Below are 25206 nucleotides of genomic sequence, written 5' to 3' on the forward strand. Positions count from 1 at the left end.
AAATTAAACCCACTGTTTAAACTTTCGTCAGAACTTAATTTGATTTTCTAATATAAGTATCATCAGAGAAACTGATGTGAAAATTCTGCCATCTTTTTTTTTAATATATATATTGAATTGCAAGCAGCAGAGTTCCTCCAGAAGTAAAATATTCCAGACTGTACGCCAAAGTCATACACTTTGGTCTCACGGTGACTGCATGCTTCTCAAATAGTTAGAGTTCTTTCCTGTATCTCCAAATGAAGGACATTAATTCTTGAATTTGCTCTCTGCTATTGAAATAAATCTTTGCTGTTTTATACATATTTTAGAGAGATGCAAGAAGAATCCAAATGATTATCATACGCTTTTTGCAGCAGTTGACACTGGGAATCGGAAGTAGATATGTAAGATCTACTTTGTAAAATTAAACTAAGGCAAAATGTAAACTATATGGCATTTCCTCATTACGCTTAATGTTTTTTGCAAAAGAGTTTTGCTTTTTAAGTTATTAGTATAGTCACTTCGCCCTCTCTTTATTTTGATGGCACAATTAGGTTTGTTATAAGTATTGGGGTTATTGTAAATATCAAAGCATTGTGAGGTGAACACAGACAAATAAGCTATGTGTGATAAAAATACAACCACACTTAGGAGTAAGACATTTTTCATTTCAAAGACTGTAATGTAAGGCTTGGTAATCCTGATTTAAGTTTCACATTTAAAGGTAAACTAGCAAAATGTTTATTTTAATCAGCCTGCCCAGTGTAATCTGGTAGAAAAATAAACATCAGTTAAAGGGCTATCTATCTGACAAAATGACTTGACTTAAATGTTAATTTGAGAATAAAACACATTAATTTCATTGTCATGGGTTTGATTGAACTGATGTGTCTCAGTGCTATGGAAAAAGAAGATTTTCCAATATATTTCAAGATCTTACTCTTTGTTTCTTGCTGTAGTTTATACTGCTTCTCAGTGTTGTTCTTTGCCAGTATGACAACAGTCACATAACAATGGGAAATGGATATTTTCCATAAAGATCTACCTGTTTCTTTGGTTGCTTTTTGTCTGTTTGTTTGTTTGCTTGCTTGTTTTTTAAATTTCTTTGATAAATCCCAGCTTGGCATAGATCTGTATAAATGGATGTCTCAGCTTATGTATTCATACCAGTGTATGACCTGTATCTTCAGTTGTATTGTCCATCAAAAACATTGGTGTTCCCTGTCAGCATTACTCTCCACTTCACATTAGTCTCTATCAACAGAAGAGAAACCTTCTTAGGTGGGCTGTAATGGTACTCTGAAGAGTTCAAGAATTTTTTGTGCCTTGTACAGTATTTCTGGTTCCTATCTTAGTTTTCATCCAGACTGTATTGAATATAGAAATATAGAAAGTTCACTCATAAAGTCATGAGCTAAAGGGGAAAAAAAATAATGTTAACACATTATTTTTAGTGTTAGTATTAGTAATTAGTATAGTAGTAGTAAATTGCTATCAGAATTTGCAGTTGTTATTTTCAACTGTATTATTGCATGTTGTCTGAGAGTTTTGCTTGTAGAACAGGATTGCTTAATATTGGAAAGAGTCAAAATGAAATGGTGTACAAAAATATAAGACTAGGAATATTGCCATGATATTGCTATTACTTGGGTCAGTTGCATGGCAATATGTGCAGGTCCTTCCATGTCTGTTAATTTTGGACACAGTTGCATGAAAAGAATTGAAAGGATCTTATTGACTTGTGTGGAAACAGGATCAGGCCCCCTCTGTGAAAAACTAGGCACAGCCCTTTAAAAATAAGACTTTTAAACCAAAACCTTTTGTTTTCTCATTTGTTTGGAATCAATGTAAAGTGTGTGAAATACAGAATGAATGAGTAATCACAGAAGTGGCATTAATGTGTCAGTTGGTGTTACTATACCTGAAAACCCACTTGTGATATCAGTATAGATTAACTACTATTTAGTGAACTTGGTATGTATAGGGTAAATCATTCTGTACTTAAAAGTACATTTATTTGAGCTTGTCTCTTTGTGGCTAGGTGATATTCTATATTCTGTCTTCAACGCTAAGTGCTGGTGCACTGTGTCTGTGATTTATTGTTCTCATAATCAGTAATATGACTCTTATGTGTATGCTTTCTTTTTCTTAGCTATTGTCTGCAATGGTCATATTAAATTCTTTTTTCATGGTTTTGTGTCGTGTACAGTAAGTCTGCATTTTACTTTTCTATACTCGCAGTGTTTCCCTCTGCAATATGTCTAAAACTCAAGACTAAATTGGATGAGATGTAGAATGATACCTAAAAATCATAACATCCATTGGAGTGACTTGATATTGGTAAGTGGAGAGGGAGGGGACAGATAATTTAGTAGTGGAAGACTACCATGCTTGTTGAAGGCCGTTAAAGTCAACGTTTATGCCAGTTACCCACAGTGCTTACCTGCATCTCATTGATCACATAACCACTTACGTGACCTTTTTTCAGTTGCATACTTCTTGAGTATGGTTGAGTAACATCTGCCTGCTGCCTCTTTTACTCAGCATAAAAAACTTATTATTCTACATCCATTTGCTGTGTTATGACCGAGTGGTCACACTGAGTTCACTGGGTGCTCTATAGCACTGACCCAATGTCTGCTTCTTTGGGTTTCCTGAGTTGTATGTGTTTAAAGAAGTCCCTGGTGAGCAGTTTTTCTTGACAGAAAATGTGGTCATATATAGTTGACTGTATATTTGGTGTTTGAAAGGTGCAAACTGATATGTGCTCATTGCAGAGATGAATTCTGCCTTTTTATTAATGAAGTTTCCTTGCTTACTGTAGCATGAAGTGACTGTTGTTCATAGAACAGTATCATCTAAAAGTGATGGGGATATCTGGTGCTATTTTGCATGGCTCCATTTGAGAAGAGATTTTTGTTGCATCTTTTCACTCTCTTCCTTTTTGTACTACAGTAGATGATATGGCTCAGTGTGTTCATTGCCGGCCTGACTTCCCTCTGTTCTATGTACTGTGACGTGTAATTAACAAGCAACTTGTCTTTTATACAAAGAAAAAGCAATAGGTGGACTACATGATAATTTTCTAGTACACAACTGTGTTTCCAGAGCTGTGCACATTGCTGCTGACACCTTTACAAGTATAATAGCTTGTATTTAACACATGGACAGAAATGTAAGGAAAAGGCAAAAACATGCTGGCTTCTTCAGTGCTAGAAAAACAACAAATTAAAATGTTTGGCAAACAGTTTCTCAGGGTACTTCAATCAATAAAAATTAAGAATTTATTACGGCTTCATGTTCTCATTGCTATTTTTATAATTCTGTCTCCTTCCGCACTTCATTCCATTAGCTTGTTAGTAGAAGATTCTATATTTTATGAAGTTATCAATAAAAAGTACTCCATGCACCATGAATGATAACTGAATGTTCTGTTAGTTTTCACAGTATGTTGCATAATATCATAAAATTGCACTGAGTTGCTGTGAACTTTAGTAAAGTCTTCAAGTAATGTACTGGAAAATGTTTTTGTGAGGTGGGCAAGTCTTCTTGAGCTGCAGTGTCCAAAGGACAACCTGAGATTCTCTTAACAGGTATATACATCAGAATGCTATGAATATTGATATTATTGCTCATGGAATTGAGCAATAGATAGTGTTAATTGTATTAAGCATGGGGTAGCAAAATTAACTGGTTTCTATATTTGGTAATATGGAACCATACATTTACATGACACCAAACCTCTCTGAAATACAGGTAGCAAAGTTTCTGCTCATTTTTAAATAAGATGAAATATCCACTAGAAATGGAGGATCAAGGCAATCCATTTATCTGTATCATGGGATCAATGAGCTAGGAAACAGTTCCTCATGCCAACTGGATGGCATCATTACAATTGTATGTAGTTAACAGAGAAAGACTCCCCAAAATATGCATCTATTTATCAAGTAAACTAAAATAGAGCTATCTTTTTTTCTGTATTCCTCTGAGTAGCTTAACTGATCACTTACATGAACAAGAAGGTTTGGGTTTGGTGCAATTAGGAGATGTTTTTTCTCAAAATGCCAACAATAGCATTCCTACACATTATTCTGCAGAGCTCTTGCCTGAGGGCCCAATCTTGTCATCCTTCCACACACAGTATTTCCATTGAAGTCAGGATCAAGAAAATTATAAATCATACAGCATAAAAAGATATGCTTGGTTTCTTTGGCACTGGAAATCTCTATGTGTAGGCCTTTGGGTGCTATTCCATTATTTTGATTGAGGCCTAATGGGAAACAGGGGAAGTAGGATAAGTATTATCAAAATTACAATAAGCAGTATATAATTTTGACTAGAGTCAACCAGCATTAACCTGTAAATATTGGAATACAGCTGCGAAGTGATATCTTTCCTTTAACACTACTATTGATTATTTTCTCATGATCTCATCCTTACCTCTTCTGGCTGGCCAAGAAGAAGCATTCTTTACCTTCCCCATTGTTGTACCAAGTTCTGGTTCAGAAGCTGTCAGAATTAGATGTTCTTTTCCTGGACTATCAGTAGGTGGTTAGAGGAAAGAGGCAGGTGAAGGAAGCTAAAGCTTGAGGAGTCACTCCATAACACTTCCAACATTTTTTCTAAGAGCAAGGTTAGAAGTATAAATTATCAAGACCTCCATAAGTATCTAATTAGTCAGTTTGGGTTTAGTGATTCTTTCAGTGATTGGAAGGTCCTGAAATTCTGTTTTAGTTTCATTTCCTTCATCCATTTTATTTTTATTTTACACGTTAAGAAAAAAATATGTGGCAAACAGTACCCCAAGCATAGTACCATGGATAGGAACCAGGTTTCTAGATGCCCCAGTTAATATAATGCATAATGTTGTGTTCAGCAGCGACTCATATGATTGAAATAATTTGACTGGAATTAAAGTATTGCTACTAAAATTTATGTAAAAACTAATGAAAAATTTATTGGTTTATAAAATCCTTGCTTTTATCCGGGACTAACAATTCCTATGCAACACTAGTGATCCTCCCACAAATAGTTGAGAAGAAATAAAATATAAGGGAGTTCATCAGTTCATATTCCCTGAGATCCTCACAGTTACTCTTCTTTGTGATCCAGTCTTTTAACTTTTTCATGACTTTAATCTTAAAAAATAGATTTTTAATTAAGTTCAGAGCTATTATTCCCCTTTAGGGGAGGTGGGAAAAACAAATGCAACTCTGATGCAGGACCTCTGAGCATAACACTTTCCCTTTCTTTACTGTTCATTTTGGCATTTTTATATATCTTCTGCTAATAAAATGTAATGATTTTCATCTTTTACTTTGACATCTGAGTCTGTATCTTTTATCTGTTGTTTACAGTGTTCCAGCCCATAAATAAATCATATGACAAAATAAATTACTTAATCTTGTGTTTTATTTGGAAACACATTAAAGTCTATCTTTGGTGGGAAAAATCACTTTACACCTTACAGTTACTTATATACTTTTATGACTTCTGTGTCACGTTCAAATACTATCAAGGTGTCATATCAATACCAATTGTTCACAAGAGCCACATTTTAAACCTTTCAAGTTTTCTGATGGAGTTTGATAGGAATACTTTGAAATGAAAGTACATCTGTCTTTGGCAAATGGCAGTTTCAGTTCTGAGCATTGGTTGTTTTTTGTTTTGTTTTGTTTTTAATATGATATTATGGTGTTTTACAAAAGCGATATTAATCCCTAGAACTTTCTTCAAATCAGTATACATACGATTATAATGAAGTCCGATTCTCCCGTCTCCTGTATACAAAGCTGTTTGTTGTCAGCATCTGCTTTTTCATCCACTATAGATTCACTTACCCTGCACATTCCCAAAGTTGCTCTTTTGTATTTTTTGGCATCTGTCTGGTGAAACAAATGGTGCTGCACTGAATTTTAGGCTGTATTTTTATTTGCAATATCCTTTAGACACATTTTGCTTCAACAATGAGGATTACATGATAAATATTTTCTCCACCATTGTAAAAAAAAAGAAAAAGAAAAAATATATATAACACCAATGCATTTGTCAAGCTTTTACCTGGTCAAAGAAAATTAAATCAAATTCTAAATAGTTGCTTGCATATCTTTTCTAGAAGCTTCTTTCTTTCACAAATGCCTCCCACAAAACTATCTTTCACATAGAGAGTGTGCCCTCTTTTCTTAGGTTAATTGCTGAAATATGATGTGGTTTGGTTTCATTCTTAGTAATTTCCGGATTCTATTCCAGGACATTTGGGATAGAGCCCAAGAGCTTAGCATGTTTTCTTTTTTTCATGGTAAAATTGTGCAAATATGCATTAGAGTGTGAAAACAAACAGTCTAATACATTTTTGCAAAGCTCTTTATGTTTACTGTTTATTGCAGATACCAGATCCTAATTAAAATGCACTAACAAAAGCCAAGATACAAAGAACAAAGATATAACAAAGCCTCATCTTTTAAAAATATTTTTGATTAATCCCAGAGGACACTGTGTCATACGTCATTATTATAAAATTCAAGAAAGTTAACTACATCTCGGGAGAGGGTACAGTGCCAAACACTGTATCCAATCCATAGAAAAATAATCATATCATAGTCCTGCTTTCTAAAGAATAATCTTCTTTTCAGATCCCATAATGGCATCCAGCTCCTGCCTCTCTCATTTATGGTTCCTTGCACTTCTTAGTGAAAACTTCTTCAGCCTGTGTGGTTTTGAACATCTTTAAATGCTTCTTCCTCTGACTGACATTTGCCTCTAAATACACCTCAGCCATTATTAAAAGGGAATTATTTAAATTTAAATAAAAGAAGACATTATTAAACAAGAAATCTGCTTAAATGTTTCTTATTAGGAATGCAGATGTAAGTTACTGCTAGATTTTCATAAATCTTCTGTTCAGGCAAAGATCAAGCCTTGGAAGACCAAGTTTTTTATTCATCTCAGGTGAAAAAAAAAAAACCTGTAGTCCAGTAACTGATGCCTGCAACATTGTGGAACTGCTTCGGCCCTGATTTGCTTAGGAACCAGAGATTAGAGCATTCATGCAAAGTAATTCTGTTTTCCTGTACACTGTGGTACCCAGCTCCCTGAAGCATGGAAACTGGGAATATGCATGGATTAGGTTTATTAACAAACAGTAACCTACCAATCTGCTCATGAACTGTGAATTCATTGACTAGAAACTGAAGTGGTTACTAGTCATGCAACAGTTGGTGGTCGTGCAGCAGCATCTGGGCAACTGCATGCAGAGAAGTTGTCACCTTCCTCTCTCTCGGTACTCCTGCTACTTCCTCCCAGAGATGAGGATTTTTGTCTTTTACATTTGTTCTGGAGGGTGCAGTTTTCACCATAGTCTCATCAGATTCGTCTTGCTGAAAATTGGTAATATATTGATAAATCGTAATCTCTGTATGAGGTATAAGGTAACTTAGTAAAAAAAGAAATTAGTATTTCTCTACATCTGTCATCTTGGACACTCTGAGTTCACTCTTCAGCTAACAGAAGTAACGCTGAAGGCTAAAACGCCCTGTAGCAGTTGATATGCCAAACAATGTGTGCCTGTAAGAGGCTATGACCAGAGCACACGCCCAAGGCACAGCCTTCATCTGGTGGAAGGCAGAGGGCAGCAGCAGTGGTGAAAAATGGTTCCCTCCACTTAGGAAGGGAAATTGCACCACTCCCTCATGTTTTTCTGAAAAAGCACAGAGGGAAAGAGGCAGAGGTCAATGCTGAAAAATGAGCTTTGTTGGAAAGACTTCATTCATTATTGATGAATCACAGGCAAATGCAACAATTCTCTACGCAGATCTGTTTGTGCTCGTTCTGGCCAGTTGCTCAGTCACTGCCCAAATGCTTTCATGTGAATTTCTGTTTCTTCAGAAAATTCAGGCATTACTGGGAATTTATTCTTCTGCGGAGGATAACAGGGATCACGTGGGAAAGTCTTCTGGATCTTCTGTGTCTGTATGCTGCAGTTTTCCCAGATTTTATACTTTCTACTTTTCAATCCATGACTTCAATAAAAATATTTGCAACATGCTGTTTCCAAAACATCTCAAGCACTGATGTTGTTTTCCCATTCATGTATTAAGTTCTTCTACCTGGGGTTATTCCTTTTGTACAACAACTGGTATCAATTAACAAAGTTTTTTGACTGCAAACTGTGCTTGTTTGTATTTGAATTGCTTGATAAATTAAATAATGGTCAACTTTCTGAAAATAGAAGCCTAATCTAGGTAGGCTTATCTCTCCTCCTCCTCCTCCTTTGCTCTACTTGCTTCCTTGCAAGATGATACTGCCTCATTATTTCGATATGTAATGCTCATATTCTAGGAAATTTGAATTTCTGTTGTTCCCATAACCTCAGTTAAACTATTACAAACCCTCTCACCTGCTGAATGGAGAAGGCTACTCTGAATGGCTAATGTTGGCCAGTCTTTCCAGGCCCCCCCAGAGACCACAGAGACAGGCTCTTTGGGAGTAGGTAAGTCCTAAACTGCTCTCAAGGGAAGCATTTTCCTATCCATTAACTATTAAGGCAGATCAGGGAAATTTGTCTCAAATTAGCCCTTGAGAATAATTCTCTCAGCTTTGATAGTATAAGAAAAACTCGATCTTCAGATTAGAAGCTTGTAAAATGTGTAGAACTACTTTGGAATGAAACAGTACTTTCTGGTGTAATTTTCTGAGAGGAGTGTATATGAGAAGGATCTGTTGGTTGGAAAGCAAGCTGACCAGCAGTCTGGTGCGAAGATCCTGATTGAATTTATAAGGAGGTTTAAAAGGCATGTAGGAAAATAAGGATTTTCCAGCTTTGCTGTAACAGTATTGTAGCATCCTTGTGACTCAGGGAGCACTCTTCACCAAGACCAGTGCCAAGCATCCTGCTATGAAGAAAGATTCAGGTGGAGATCTTCTACTTGAACTGCTATCCTTCTGCAAACCGAACTGCTCCCATTGTCATTAGTGTATCTCAAAGGCATAGGTCAGCAGTCTGTGCCTATACTTGGCCTCACAGAAGACATTTTCCCTTTAATAGGGTGAAATTTGTCAGTTAGACTATCTGTGGTGTCCTCCTGTAATAGGACTGTGCAACTTGCATGTTTTTCCTGTCCTGGACAGGACTTTTTTTTTTGTATTATTATTTTTTATTTATTTCTTTCTTGATGCTGAAAGGAGAATGGATACTAAGGGCCACCAGAACCAAAGCACAGATTTGGATTGCTTATTGTTTACCAGGTGCAAGTGAAACAACAATTTTTATTTTTATTTTTTTCCTCTGTGCAAGAAAACCTCAATATGATCATTTTTACTCTCTTTTTCTTCTATCTCAAAACTTCAGGAAGGAGGCTGAATATATATGGGACACGCATAATCCTTTTTCCTTGATAAAAATAATTTAAAAAGTGTAAATAGGAATGGGGGCATTTAAATTCCAAGATAGATTTAAAGAGTTCATACCTCCTCCCTCTAACTCTATCTTCCCACTCCCCTTTTGCAGGTACACTGTGGTGCTGATGAATTAACGCCTATGTTTTTTGTTACTGAGCACTGTTGCCTTTCTGATCTTGGTGGCTGCTCACCCAAAGTGTGGACACAAGAGGGAGGCTGCTATCTGACATGGTGCATAACTTTGCTGCTCTACCAGAGATGTATTGTTGTAAGCGAAATGCAGACTAGCATCCCACCACTGATGTCTGTTGTGTGAAAAGCCACGCTGTGTTCAGCTAATGGCTCCTGAGAACAACTGTTATTTGGCAGAATGAGTAAGTGCAGTGGATGCTGTTCTTGTGCTATGAAACACTGAGACAAATTCCATCAGAGAAGTCAGCACCTTGTAAGTGTGTAAAACCCTGGCATGAGGTTGGCATTCAAGTGCCATCAAAGAGTCTGTTGATGGGAACACAACAGTTTGATTTGGACCTGATAAAATCATACAAGGCTTGTGTTTCAGTCTTCTCTTGTATACACTCTTTTAAATCTCGTTAATAAAAATAAGAAAGAAAACTGTAATGAGAAAAGTACCTTACAAAATTACGTGCTTGGACTGGCTCAGTCACAATTAAGTTAGAATGCTCCAGCCTTAACCTGCTGAGCTGTGTGTGGGTGTAACAGCATGAGCAGAATTTGACACTCTCTACTGCCCGATACCACTGAAATATCTAAGCAGAGTGATAAGCAGATAACAGATTGTCAGCCTTTTAGCTGATTTTCCTATTTTTGTTGGTATAAACCAGACTCTTGATTTTTTTTCCCCCCTTGTTCTTCACCCTTTCCTTCTCCTTTGAGATATCCTGATTCCTCGCTGGAACCCTGCCAAATCCTCTCAGCCTGTGTCATTCATCTCTTTACAACCTTTCATTTTCTAGGCTTTGTCTCAGATGCCACCTTTCTTAACCAGAGCTCCAGCTTCTCTACACACAGACGTCACTGAGGGCATGCATTCTCTCTTTCTTTCAGTTTCCCTAGGAACTCAACACATTGCCTCCCTGACATTTGTATCTTATGCTAGTCTGGGAAGTGAGACTCCAGATTGAGACCACCCCCATGTCAGGTGCCCAGATAATGCTTTGCATAATGCAAACGGCATTCACTCATGAGATTCTGATGGAGAGATAAGTAGCCTTCAAAAACGCTTAGAAGATGTTACATTTCAGAGGGGCATTGCTTAAAACATATGGACCTTACGTTAGGGCCAAGCAAGAAAGACATTTGATTACTGATTTGTTTATGTGTGTTTTTTCACTTCTTTTCTTCATTTAACAAATGAATATCCTTGTGAAGAGGCAAAAAAAAATGGTGAGGAGGACTGAATTCTCCCTGTGTATTCTCCCTGTGTAAGCATATAGAGCAGCCTTGAATGTTAGTGAGAATTGTACATCTACATTATAAAACGAAGTTTACCCACCCAATATTGGTGTGATGATTTGCAACTCTAACCAGTTTGGAGAACAACAATATTTGAAAACTATGCTGAGGGCCAGATAAACTTCTCCATTTCCAAAAAGGGACAAATAAGAAGGAATGGTCCTTCCCTAATGCATAATTTCTCCTTTTCTAGTGTAAAATATAGTAAATTACTCCAAACACAAACTAATCATCAAGAAGGCAACAATACTGTTAATGGTTTAAGCATAGTACTCAGTCTGAGTTTACTCTGCCTTATGGAAATATCAAAGTCATTTTGATTATGCTCAGAGGTTTAATATAGCTATTAGAACAACAACTACTCTATTGGTGTTACACCATTACGTTTGTTAAGTTGATTCAGCAGTAGAACTATGACTCTTATTTTTCCAGATGCATTTGTGAATTTGTTTTTGCTTAAGTTTGAGTAATTGAAGTCTTGTGGGAAGTAAAGTCATTGTTCATCTGCTTATTTCAATCTGTGCTGGGAAAACCAATTTTCTCTTGTTAAATTATATTTCTAATGTTCAACAGGGATAGTTGCAGATACTTGTCATGCCTTGCTTTCTTTGAAATATTTCTTAACTGGCTCTCCAAGCTATTTTTCCACCCCCTGATATTTCAGCAGCAAGGTGATTCATTCAGAATGATTTTACCCTATTTCTGACATCACAGATCTATCAACAGTGATGGCCTGACAGAAGTCTGAAACTAGTACTCTGCAGTGTGGCTAATAAATAGTTGTTATCCAAGCATAAGAGTGAGAATGGGGCAAGTTTTTGTTTGTTTGTTTTTTGTTTGTATATTTTTGAAGGGAGCTTTCTACATAAAAGCTGCATTCCCTGATCAGTTTCTCCTACCTCCTTTGATAGCCTGTTTTCCACACTTGTGTCGTGCATGGCTCCACAAATGCCACTACATTCTGAGCAAATCTTTTGCTGCTGTGGTGAGAAGGACCAATTTTGGCCTGAATTTTTGATAAGAATGAATGACATTTTTCTTGCTTACCATGTCAAAAATAAGTATATTAATAAATAAAATTTCCACTCTCACAACCAGAACAAACTTTCTTTGCAGAACTTTACAGCTTACAGTACTTGCGGACCCCTGTTGAACACTTCTTAAAATCTGGTAACTTTTCTTCCCTACTTAATTGAGGATGGACTCATGGAAACTTCAAGCATCACACACAGATACGCTATCACCTAAATAGGCAGGGGCAATGTAATTGTACAGAATCATCTTTGTTCCAGGGTTAATGCAAGAAAAGAGCAGCCTTAGTGAATGAAAGGAAGTGATTCAAGTCCTCCCAAAATTAATGATATGTAGAATAAAACAACAGCGTTGGTTAGTTCTTGACTGCTGAAAAATATTTTGGAGTGGTGGACTGTTGAATTTTATGTCAGTTTTTGAGCAGTGAAACCATGTGAATATTTGGAAACAGAGTAAGAGAATATGCAGAGCTTGTACTTCTGTTGTTATATTTTGTTTTGTTTCCTATTTCTTCATTTTTTTTTCTTTCCTTTTTTTTTTTTTTTTTTTTTTTTTTTCTTCAGATTAGCATTTAAGGAATATTAGATGCCATAGGCATTGTCGTAAGACATTTAAGGAGACATCATCTGAATCCCTTATTTTCTCAGGGTACTGAAGGAGAAAGTATTGATTAGTGCATATGCTGAAATTCACATCCTATTTGTGTAAAGCTAATAAAAAAATAAAAAGACTTTGGTCCCAGTAGAGTTTCAGCAAAAGTAATGGTAACAATAATGACTTTTCTACAAATGTTTTCACATGTTTGGAGATTTTTCTGCTCTCTTTTAATAGCTATTAGACTTGTTATATTGAAGTGTGTAGGCTTAAAGGAAAATAAATTGAGAATACGTGCAATGTTATAGTGCTGTTGTACTATTTCCAGGTTCTCTTCATCTAGATAGACAAACTATCTGAATGCTTAATTCTTTGTCTGTATTTGCACTGGTCAGTTACAGATGGTATCCTGAATTAAGTTTCTCAGCCTGGCAGAAAACACTGAGAGGGACGTTGCTTTTTGAAGTAACCTAAGTAACAAGTAGCTCTGAAATTTGTGGTGTGTGAAGAGCTCTTAAAAGATCTGTGTGCGGCATTAAGACTCTGAACAGAACTAAGGAAGATTTTTAATAGATCTGCTGCAGGGGAGTTAATTTCAAAGATCCAAGGCAAAAAGTGTTCATATACTGCACATCACAGGTCACTTTCTTTTGTGTATTTCACTGCAGTAACCCAAGAACAGTTTCCTCCTTCCTAAGAATATTTGATCTTTAGATCCATTATTGAATACATTTATTTCATGCTGAGACAGGAAAGAATATGTTTTGTGAACAGATACAATCACTTGCCATTTCTGTTCCAAAGAGTAATTCTTCCTGGGCACTTTCAGTATGAATTCTTGCTAAGAATGCTTTCAGAACTTGCATTGAAAAAAAAAAAAAAAAAAAAAAAAAAAAAAAGCAGTCCTTCAGCTGTCTTGCTATAATGCATATTTGTGTTTTAATGCTTCAATTAATAATTCAAATTAATTCATAACATGGGGCTAAATATTAAGTAAAAGATTATAAAAATCAATATCAATAATTCATGACATCTTGTCTAGAAAGACAACTCCTCAGAAAATTATTAGGGAAGAACAAATTTACAGAAACCACTATCTTTACAATCTTACATTGACATAGTAATTACTATTGCTCAGAATAATCATTAAATAGATATTTAGTTACAGACAGCTGTCTGAAGATCTAATAATCTGTTGGATCAATATCAAGAGTGTTATCCCATTTGATAGAACTATCCCTCTTATTTATAATTTGTGAAACAAGAGTCATTTTGCATGATCAGAATAAATACATGTGTGTGTGTATACGTGAAATTATATAGTATCATAGAACAGAGAATTATTTGAATTGTAAGAGATGCTTAAAAGTCATCTAGTCCAGCTCCCCTGCCATGAACAGGGATGCCTACTGCTAGATCAAATTGCCCATAGCAGAGCCCAGCCTGACTTTGAATGTCTCCAGTGACGGGGTTTCCACCATCTCTCTGAGCAACCTATTCCAGTTGCTCACCACCCTTATTATAAAAAAAAAACTTCTTCCTTTTGTCCTAACTAAATCTCTACTTTCTTAGTTTGAAACCATTTCTCCTTGTCCTATCAAAACAGACCCTGCTGGGGGTCTATCCCGTTTAGATATTTAAAGCCTGCCATCAGTCTCCTTGGAGCCTTCTCTTATTCAAGCACATAAGCCCAATTATTGTACTAAATGAAGACTTATCTCTAAATTTAAATACCGAGCATTTACATGTAATAATATGCTTAAACATGCTGATACATATAAAATAGATGTATACACATCTATGTATATGCATCTATTTTGCAGTTATTACTGGAGAGAAGGCTCAAAGAGAATATGAAATAAATATAGAAGAATTGTTTAGTTTTCATTTGTTAGATGCCAGAACTGTTTTTATGTTATCACTGCTATTTTTTCAGTTATTTGATTCAGTGATGACAAGTGGGAAGGGTTATAGTTCTCCACCTCCTGCTGGATATTTTCTTCACTGACATCTGTGAATCGCCTTCTATGTGAAGTAAAGAGCTTACATGGGTTATTTTTCTATAATACAGACAAGGTGGAAGATCCAAAGCTACATATTGCTCTAATACCTTTAGAAAGTTCTGCTCCCTGTTCAGTTGTTAGAAGTTTAGATGTATTTTGGGAGATTAATAATTATAACCTGAGCATTTTAATTAGGAGCAGAATAGTACAATGAAATTGGAGTTTCAATCAACAAAGAAGTTATGCAACAATACTCCTTTTGTTGCATTTAGACATCCTGAGTAAAGTATCCCAGGGACAAAAAGTTAAAGGTATATAATTTGAAAAAAACAATCACAATATAATGAATTATAAATAAATGAATAATGCTTCCTGTTAATCAGAATTTGTAAGGTCACAGTTCTGAGGCATTCTGTTTGAGAAACACATGGACCTGCTAGAAACCTGCTAGGAAGAGAACAGTAAGAAAAATTAAAGTCATGAAAGGAAATGAGTTTATATCATAAAAAATAAAGAGGGATGTTATGACAATAGACCTCAAGTAGAGAAAAATCTTCTGCAAGGACAAGTGAAGTATGGAGGAGAAGGATGGAGATGCTCATAATGGATATAATTTAGCTCAGAATTATCTGGGGAAGATTTTGATGAGATAACAGGATGGTCTTGGAGTAAGAGTTGCAACTGGTAGTTTGAAGAGGTGATTTTTTTTTTTTTTTTAATTTTTTTTTTCTCTACTGTTTATATTCTGTTAGCCAATTAGTAATCTGTGTTAACCAATAGGTAGTAACATGAGTAATAACTAAGTAATAATTGTCAGTTTCACTAAAGACCACAAAATTCTTGTAGGCAACCAACCAAAGCACTATTTGTAGCAGGACGGTGTCTCTGAATATTACCATCAAGTAATACTTGAGGCAAAGCGCTACACTAGGAATCTTACAATTGCACATCATCAAAATGCTATCTAAGGCCACGTGGTATTCTGTCCAGGGACTTTCTGATCCAGGGTAATTATCTTTGTATCCAGCTCCTGCTGAAGGTATTTACTTCAGAAATTTCTCTAGTGGTCTTTTTTTGGAGCATGTAAAATGTGCTTCAAATCCATAAAGTAGTCTGAAAGAAAGTTTAGCAGAGTAACTGTGTGTTGTGTGCACAGACACCTACTTTGGGTTTGTTTAGTTGTTTTATTTGAACCTTCTACCACCTGTCTTCATTTAGCACGACTTGCCTTTGAGTTAGAAGAAACAGAATGTAACAATACACTGTGTCTCAACTCAGAATACTTCAGATCTCTGCATCATGCTTAAGTTGTCTCCTTCCTGATCTACTTTGCAAACATCCCATGGAGTCCACTCCAAACAACTGTTGTTGATCTTCATTGAATTGTTTTTATTTTTATTTTTATCTAGGGTGTGTGGGGGGGGTGGAGACACAGAACTGTCCATAGAAGTGAAGATGTGATACAATGCTAGATTTATTATCTGATGCAGTAGTGTTTTCTCCTTTGGTTCTGTATGATTTTCCTATTCTTTTTGTCTAGTAACAGCCATTAAATATTATTTTCCCAGACATGTTAGAAACCCAAGATCTTTTTCCTCACTTCTCAGTGGCAGTAACTGGTTCATACACGAATCTAACTTTTCCCCAAATTTCTATTACTCCTTGTTGAATTTCATCTGACATTCCAATACTCAGCTGTACACTGTTTACAACACTGTGTTCAGCTCTCTGACTAGCTTAGTGCCATCACCAGATATCGTGGTGATGACACCTTACTTTTTTTTCTTCTCTTTTACCATTTCACTGAAGAATATGTAGCCTTGCAATGCTTTGCTGGTGACCACTCTCTGAAATAAAAATGTCCATATACTCCAACCATTATTTCCTACTCCTTATTTCTTTAACCCAGAGAGGATCTTTTGCTTAAGATCCTTTGTCGAAGCACCTTAATTTTAAAAACTTAAACAGAATACTAAGTTCATCAAGTACCTTCTAGCATGAAATTGGATTTCAAGTGAGAGTATAAGCACTCATCATTCAAAAACTCTGACTTCCTGAAATCAGCTATTTTATAAGGTTAATGCAACATTAACATCATGCAATCTTATTTTTATCAGTCCATCACAAATATTTTGCACATGTACATCATTAGCCTGGCATTAACTAAATATAACTTATTTTATTTCGTGAACAAATGTTCTTGTGATTTAACATGCATCATCTTGTTCTTTTTCTGGGCAAAGAAAACAAACAAGGAAATAAGTTTAAATGTGAAATGAAACTGCCTCTTTCATTTTGGTCCTGCTTCTTTTTGCAGTTTCTGCTAATTAAGTAGGACTTGATCGTAATCAAACTTCTGTCAAGTAGAGGCATACAGTGTACAAATCTCGGGTTCTTAAGGCCACAGCCTTTATGTTTCAGCAGACTATAGATGCTAAGCAAAGGCTGGAGTAGAGTCCTGTCCTCCAGGCACTGCCAGTAGAACTCCCTGCATACATCCGATACAGTGAAAGAGTATGTTGCCATCTTGGTTACACAACAAATATTCCCTGGAAGGTTCTATTGAGTTTTAACCCCACAAATTTCAATTGAGATGCTATCAAAGGCTTGAAGAAAGCTTACAAATGCTGTTAATCTGCCTGTGTCTCATGGAAATAGAAAATACTGGACAAGTAAGAACTGGAAATATTCTCTACTTACTCCCTGAAGAGATTGCCAGATTCTACATTCCTATTTTTTAAGCAAAGATCTAGTATCACCCCTTCCACTTTCTTGCTGCCAGTTGCACATGCTACATAGCAGTTTTCAGTTGTTTATTCAGCTTTAGTCACATCATAAACATCTTTACCATCAAAGCAAAGTAATTGCATTTATGGTGAGTACAGTTTTGCTAGAATATCTTTCAAGTGGAGAAACACTGGCAGGGTTTTCTAAAGAAAGGAAAGTGAGCTGTATTCACTATATCCGCTTATTGCTGAAGTCTCACCAATTCGTATTTTCCCATTCCATGTGATTTTTTTAGCATTATTTTTCAGGATAGTCAAAATCAAAGCTTTGGTTTAAGCTTGTTGCTTTGGATTCTGTCTGGTTTTGACAAATCTGGAATTTTTCTCTAAGTATCTGGATGTTTGTAATGGAAAATTTAAGACAGATAGCAGCTCAAAGTTCAATCAGCACCCTTCAGTCTTCCTTTCAGAAGAATCAAAATGAAAGTTGAATTCTGTGGCTAAGGGTTTTTTTTAATGGCGACATCCTTTGAAAAAGCCTGTATAATTTTATTTGCTCTTTGTCCTACTTACTTGTTATTCTTATCAACCAGTATTTATTTTCTTTAGATTTCATAGTAACTACAAAATATATTACAAAGGTATCACTAAGATTTTGTAGTTAAGCATACAGTAGTTTGGAGGGTAAATGATCCTGACTGTACTGTTGCCTTAACATATTTAATATAGCCTCAGTGTGTGTTCAAACTATGATGATCTCAGATACATGACTGCATGAGATTTTTCTTTCTCACCAGTGTCTTATTTTCATTCAATGTACTAAATGATGGCACTCTTCTAATGAGTATATGTTAAACACCAAGTTTTCTCTCAATTTCTTTATGTTCAGTTCATGCTTGATCATCTGCACACTTAAAGTTTCTTTCTCAAGACATTTCTCCGATTCTTCTGGTTGTAGTGTATCAGTACTGTATAATCATGAATTAAATTATCTTAATATTGTCCACTGTGGAAAATGAATCTCACTTAGCAAGCAAGATCTCTGAAACAGAAAAGAGATATCAAAAGAACCTACTAATTTTGAGATTTTAGTTTGGTTGGCACTTGGAGCTGCCTGCCATTTTGTATGTTCAAGGCATTTCTTCCACAAATTCCACTTTGCCATTTTGAACACTCTGAAAAACAGGAAAAATGATTTGAGTAGAACCAGAATGAACCTTCATTTTTCCCCTACAGATCTACAAATCTCCCTTTCATTTTCATATTATTTAATCCATTCTCTCAGCCTTTTTTTTTTTTTTTTTTTTTTTTTTTTTTTTTAGTGAAGAATGCAGTTTGAACCAATAAATCAGAGTGATCAAACAAAGCATTTTGGCCTTTCTAAACCAAAGTATTTTCACAGTTATCACAGTTATCTCTCTTGTCTTTACTCAAGCTGTTTTCCTAGTTTTGGGTCCCATGTCCTTCCTCAGACTCAAGAATCTCATGACTTAACCATTCTTCCAAAATTTGCTCAGTGGAACTTGGTATTTCTGTATAGGAACCCAGAGTCTCAAACCAGATGCCTCCTAAAGGAAAGGGATCCCCAACATCATACTGACCACCAGAGATTTACAGTCAAGGAAGTATAAAGAATATTGGCACTTACCCAACAGACCTTTCCTAGCACTTTTTGCAGTGCACTATCTTATTTATTGTATATCTTATAGACTCTTACAGACAAAGGAAGAAGTTACAGAAAGTTGTTTTGTTTTGAGGTAACCTAATACAGTCCCAGAGCAAGCTCAGGACTACCTGATAAGACTCATAGAGCACCTTGAGTACTCTGCTATTTTGCTACAGAAAAAAGCAGTATCATACCTTGCTGTCTGCCAAGACTCACAACCCTAGTCATCTACTTTGACAAACCAAATTTCTCTCTCTTCAACCTTTCAATTACTCTCTCCTTTACTGGCTTCTCTTTGCCTTGCCTATACACCTATAACCATTAGTCCCCAGGGCTAGTTTTTCTATACTCTATATTGATTCGCGTTTTGGCCATCATCTTTTTGCCTATCTTTTCACAATTATCTCTCTACATATATTGTTAATAGATGTCTACCTCCATCAGAATTTTTGTCTTCTTCCCAGATTGTCCACCCTATACCCAGATTGTTACCTGGTGCCTGTTCCCTTCACATCTCTCCTTCTTCCAATCTTCCCACTGGCTCCATTCTCTTCCACTTCATTTTTCTTCCTTCTTCCTGTTTATAAATTCCTTGTTGTTTTCTTTAAAGTAGAAAATATTATTTCTACAATAAAATGCACTCTAAGTTTTCAAAAAGATGACTACATATAAATTTCCAGTTCTTTCTATGTGCCTCTGGGTTGAGAGAATTAGCTTTTACAGTGTATTCTGTTCATGGTTTAGAGCTTCTCTTCAGAACACACTGAGTGTTATAAGTGTTGTTGCTTAGAAAATGGAAGTAGACATTCTCATACTATCTCCTGATTCCAGCAGCTGAGGTTTTAGAAGTACTATCAAATATTTCCAAATCTCAAAATAAATTGTGTAGGTTTGCTCTAAAGTGCTGATAGTACTCTATCAGTAGTGCAGATCTAATGGCTCTGAATTATTCTCACTCTTTAAGGCAGAGTTACTGAGGTGTGGGTTCCTTTGCATCATGCATTTAAGAACTGAAAACAGAACAGCATGGTTGTGATGTCTGTATTAAATAATGAGGCAGAACATAGTCCTCTAGAGCAATAGGTTTCCCACTGTGTTGAGTCACTAAGCAAGCTGTCACTGTTGATGATATACTCTTATTTTTAGAAATCCTTCAATGAAAGTCAAGCTGAACCCTATGATGCCATATTTTATGTTGCTTAAGTTGTTGTGGTGCCAGTTTTCATTATTATTGATGTTAAACACTTAAAGAATATTTCTGGGTTATGCAAAAGGTCTTCATGCATTTCAGTGATTTATGAAGCAAATAAGCTTACTAGAAGTCTGTATACTGCTGCTGATGGATTCAGTGAACACAACAGCAAGCACCTATTACAGTACCTAGGACAGTTTCTAACTGCTTTTTGTTCCATTTACAAGTTGTGAAAGAGACTTGATGATGCTCAGATGAGAAATATTGTGGAATATGAGTTTTTTGTTGTTGTTTTGAAGAATAATTCTATCTGAAGCAATGTAGAAAATGATGAACAGCTTCAAGAAGAAGCTTCTTCAAGAAAAAAGAAAATGCTTTACATTACCATTCTGTGAACCCTGGCTGTATCACGTGGCATCTTAGGATTACAATATGATGTCTCAAAATGAATTGCATCTATCTGCCAGAGTCTTCTATCCATTCAACCCTAATGAGAATTTTCTAACAGGCTACATTTATATACCCTAAATGTAGTAACTTTTTCACTGTCATCCAGTGACCCCAACTTTTTCCTTTTACCCTCTACCTCTGCCCCTATATTGCAGTATTCATCTTAATCATCTTTAGTCATCTAAAAGTTAAATGTCTACATTTCATCTGTAGCCAGTGGAGGCAGACATTCTCAGAGTTATACTTAATTTCATTACACTTAATTCCAAGTAAAGCAGAGTGGCCAAAGAAATTTTAAATTTTCATTGTCTTTTTTTTTTTTTTTTTTTTAACTGAGAATTCTGCAAGAATGTAAACAAATCTAACATCACTATTCTTGATATCTTTGATGTTCATTATGATGCTTCAAAATGAGTTACCTCCTATATTATATTTCACTAAAACACATTACTTTTAAAATCATTTATTAGGGGTTCTGTATACAAAGGTTCCTTTGTATACTGAAAGTTGAAACATTCAGTTGATGAAACAAAATGAGAAACAAATAAGACCCTTCCCAGTCAATACTAAAATCAACTTTTCCAAACCTACAAACAAAAATCAAGCAAGCTAATTTAAATAGTAACAATGAGACCTTTTGTCACGGTGGAATTATCAGAACAATATAGTTTGTCACCTGAGTCTGAGTTGAATAGCAAGGCGTGTAGTATATACCACATATCACTGCACCAACTCTGAAAATATACATTCACTTTTCTCAGTACATTAAGGAATACAAGAAGATGCTTAACTCTGAAACCTCTGCTTAAACAGCTTTTAGCAAACTTGCTTGCCTGACTACATATAGGGGACATGTAAAGTCATAGCTATTCAATAAAACAACTTCAAGCTATACCTTCAAATTTGGAAGACTCTTTTGTAAACGAGATGCAAAAGAAGAGCTTGTGGTTAAATAAGAAATGATCTTTGGACAGTAGGTAGCAACTGAGATCTGAATCCAAAGGCTTTGGATTTTGTTATTCTTGTAAGCTATTCTTTACAGACTGTATAAACTTAGTTATCCACAGACTGCTATACATCTCATTAGGGTTTTTAAATATATGGAAGATACAAAGATCTGCATAGAGTAACATAAGACTTTTCAACAGACTAAAAGGTCTCAAGGCCTACTTATTGACATCATATTTCCTAGAACAACTAAGACATTCTACGTGATCCTTCTGCTCTCTCTGAATTGTTCAAATATCTGTATTTTTTTCTTTCTCATATATAGTAGTGGAGTCATATTACATTGTACATATATACTACAGTTAATCCTGAACAAACCCATACTTGTTCAGAAGAGCACAAAGTGTGATAAATTACTGGATCGTGTCTTATGCTTTCTGAATATTGGATAACAGAGAGATGACTGGAACATATTTATTCTTTCCTGTAGGACTTCTTAAGATCCTAATTCTTCATTGCTAGGTTACCAGCTGAAGATAAAATCAGTCAGTTTTAGGAGAAATAATAACCAGAACAGCCAGTAGCCTGACTATTAGGGTACTGAGCAAGTCTTTGGTAGTGTGAGTCATAGGTACAAGTCAAAGTGAAGAACCTCCTATCAGAGGTTGCTTGCTGCTTGGTGAATATTTTCTTTTCCGCTGCTATTTTTTTTCCTTTTCACCAGAAATTTTGAAGCTGAGACAATTTTGTATTCAGGGGACAGAATGGGAAAAAAAAGAGGAAATGTCTCTATCTCCGTTTTCAAATGGAATGTCACTCATGCAAAAGTTCGTATCTACAATAAGAGTGACAACAGTGAAGTATGAGTGAATGGCAGACATTCAGATGTCAAAAAAAGAAAACTCACTGAAAAATTAGAATGAAAGTTTTGGCAACAGTACTGAAGAACTTTGTTTTCCAAAGATTTTAATTAAAAAATACGGCATAACTTAATATTCTGAATAAGTAGTGATGCCTACATCTGTGACTAGTACTGGTCAAAATTCTTTTTTCACCTATGGATTAACTGATAAAAGTGGATCAAAATGCTGTCCGAGTTTTCCATGAAAAATTTTTCCTTGAAAACAGAACCCAAAACCAATCATAGAATCATAGAATCATAGAATCTATAGAGGTGGAAGGGATCTCTGAAGGCCACCTAGTCCAGCTCCCCTTCAAAGAACAGGGACATTCCAGGGATGGGGCATCAACCACATCTCTGATCAACCTGTTCCAGTACCTCACCATCCTCACTGTGAAAGTTTTTTTCTTTGTTTCTAACCTAAATCTACACTGTTCGAGTATGAAACCATTTCCCCTTGTTCTACCACCACAGAATCTGCTAAAGAGTCTGTCCTCTTTTTTCCTGTATCTCCCCACTCAGATAATGAAAAATTTCAGTTGCAAATATAATATTAATAAAAAATCAGGTCTGGGCTTCCTAGTAATGCTGTAGATTTGGACATAGAGTTCGGTAACATTAGGACCCACGGACCAAAACCTGGGTTTGTGACTGATTCAAGTATGTAAGATGCTGTTGTAGGTGAAGAGCCCTAAATGCCAAACTGTCTCATTTTTCTCCTTCATTTATCTACATATGAATATAAACATTTATATACACACATATATACACTACAGTGGGTCTTTGCTTATAATTGCTCTTAGAAATGCTTTAATACCTGCTAACAGATTGGTCTTTCTTATCTTTCTGTATAAAATCATGCAAGAAGTTCACACGATCACCTCTTTCTGTCTCTTTTCTTTTTTAAAGCTTGCCGAAAAGCGTTATTTTTGATACCACCTGAACTATTAGTGCATTATTCCTTATTCCTCTACCTCCATGCCAATTTAAAAATCCTTTTCATTTGTATCTTTTATAACTAATAGGTGATACTTTGTGGAAAATTACTGTGACATTTGCAAAATGATACTACTTTAAAACACAATGTTATTCTTCAATTGAACACAGTGCAAAAATAAGCAATATATTTACAGAAAAACATCTGATGTATACTCAGCTTAACTTCATCAAAGGCAACGAATGACATAAGGTGATACTTTTTATTCTTTTCAAGGTGGTAGAACTTTCAAAGAGATCAACCTGGACTCAGGCTGCTAGTGTTGAAAGCTGATTCATCAAGCCAGCATAACTGAGAAAAATACCTGTCAGATCATTGGCTTGAGTGGGTTGTTGCATTCTGACATTGTTGAAACTTGGTCACCTGCTTGGAGTTAAGCTTGTGCATACAACCTTTTCTGAACTAGAATCTTAATATAGTATTGAAGGGCTCTTTGTATTGAGGGAAGATCATTAGGTCTGCGAATGGAAGTTTAATTTGTATAATTTCTTCTGTTGTTCATAAATTGTTTGTATAAAAAATCACTGCCCGTGTTGGGCAATCACTTATGGGACCATATTAAGCAAGTCTGATCTTGAATAGCTTTGAGGTTACACTTGCAATCTTTAAGATTATACATATAAAAATACCAAATGTTGATCAGCATTTATTCTCAAAGAAAATATAGAATGTATTCTACTAAAATATGTGCTTTTTCTGCTATCTTGCATTGCATTATTGCCTCACCAGATATCTCCAATTCAACTCAAAAGAATCTTGCAAGGCAGATGGAATTGGTAGATAATGTCCCAACATGAAAGGAGAGGATAGAGCTGTGGATTGTGCAGCTGTGTCTTGTAATGCAAGACCTTGCACCATATGAGTCAATGGGAGTTCAGTAACTAATTTTCTAAACCTTTCAGAAGCCATTTTGGTAAATGTAGTTATTCATCTGATTAATAAAGCATTGAGCCAAAAGGTGGCAAACTTTCAGAAAAATTTAATGCTGGCTTTCCTCAAATGTCTAAGATAGGGTAAATGTACAGATTTATTCCCTTGCTGTGAAAAAAGACACTGGAACATGCTTTGTTTAAATTCATAGGGAGCAGCAGAAAGTTTTGGGATTTGAAAGATTAGGTAATGAATAAGAGAAATAGATGCAGATGAAATATGACTTCATATGCATAGTGTATTTCAGGGAATCATTAATTCACCTGAATGTGATCATGAGTTATGCTCACAGTATTGCACTAGAATTTCTCAAAAAAGATATTTAGATGTACTTGTAAAGTTAAATATGGTAAGACAGTAAAATATCGATTGTTTAAGCACAAATAATGCAGTAAGCTATCGAGAACTTATTTTTCATGAGGAAGATAATGCAGTAATTAATCTGTCTGTGGCTTGGCTTTATTTCTGTTTATGAATTTTTAGGACAAGGATATAAAAATGTCTTAATTTAGGACTAATTCATAGCTAGAACTGAGTTATAAATGTTCAGCTTGTACAAATGCCTTCTATCACCACATTTAACACAAGCTATAGTTTCCTCTTCTTTTTTGACAATCAGAGCAGAGGAACTGCTTGTAAAGTAGCACTTTGGTTATGAAATCTAGTGACTAATATTAGAATTTTGGCCTTCTGAATTGCATTTATTGTTCACCAATGATTATGTCATTAGGAATTAATTAGATAGTCAGTGAGGCAGATCTTCAAATTGAAGCTTCCACTCTAGATTCCTGATGTTTTTCTTTTACTTGTAGAATTATAGCAGTAGTAAATGATTATACTGTTAGCTTTCTAAGGGACTGTCACCATGAAAAGTAGTTTTCTTATGGCAATCTCTGCCATAGCTTATGCACTT

The sequence above is a fragment of the Excalfactoria chinensis genome, chromosome 2 (genome assembly GCF_039878825.1).
Source record: "Excalfactoria chinensis isolate bCotChi1 chromosome 2, bCotChi1.hap2, whole genome shotgun sequence".
Classification (NCBI taxonomy): domain Eukaryota; kingdom Metazoa; phylum Chordata; class Aves; order Galliformes; family Phasianidae; genus Excalfactoria; species Excalfactoria chinensis.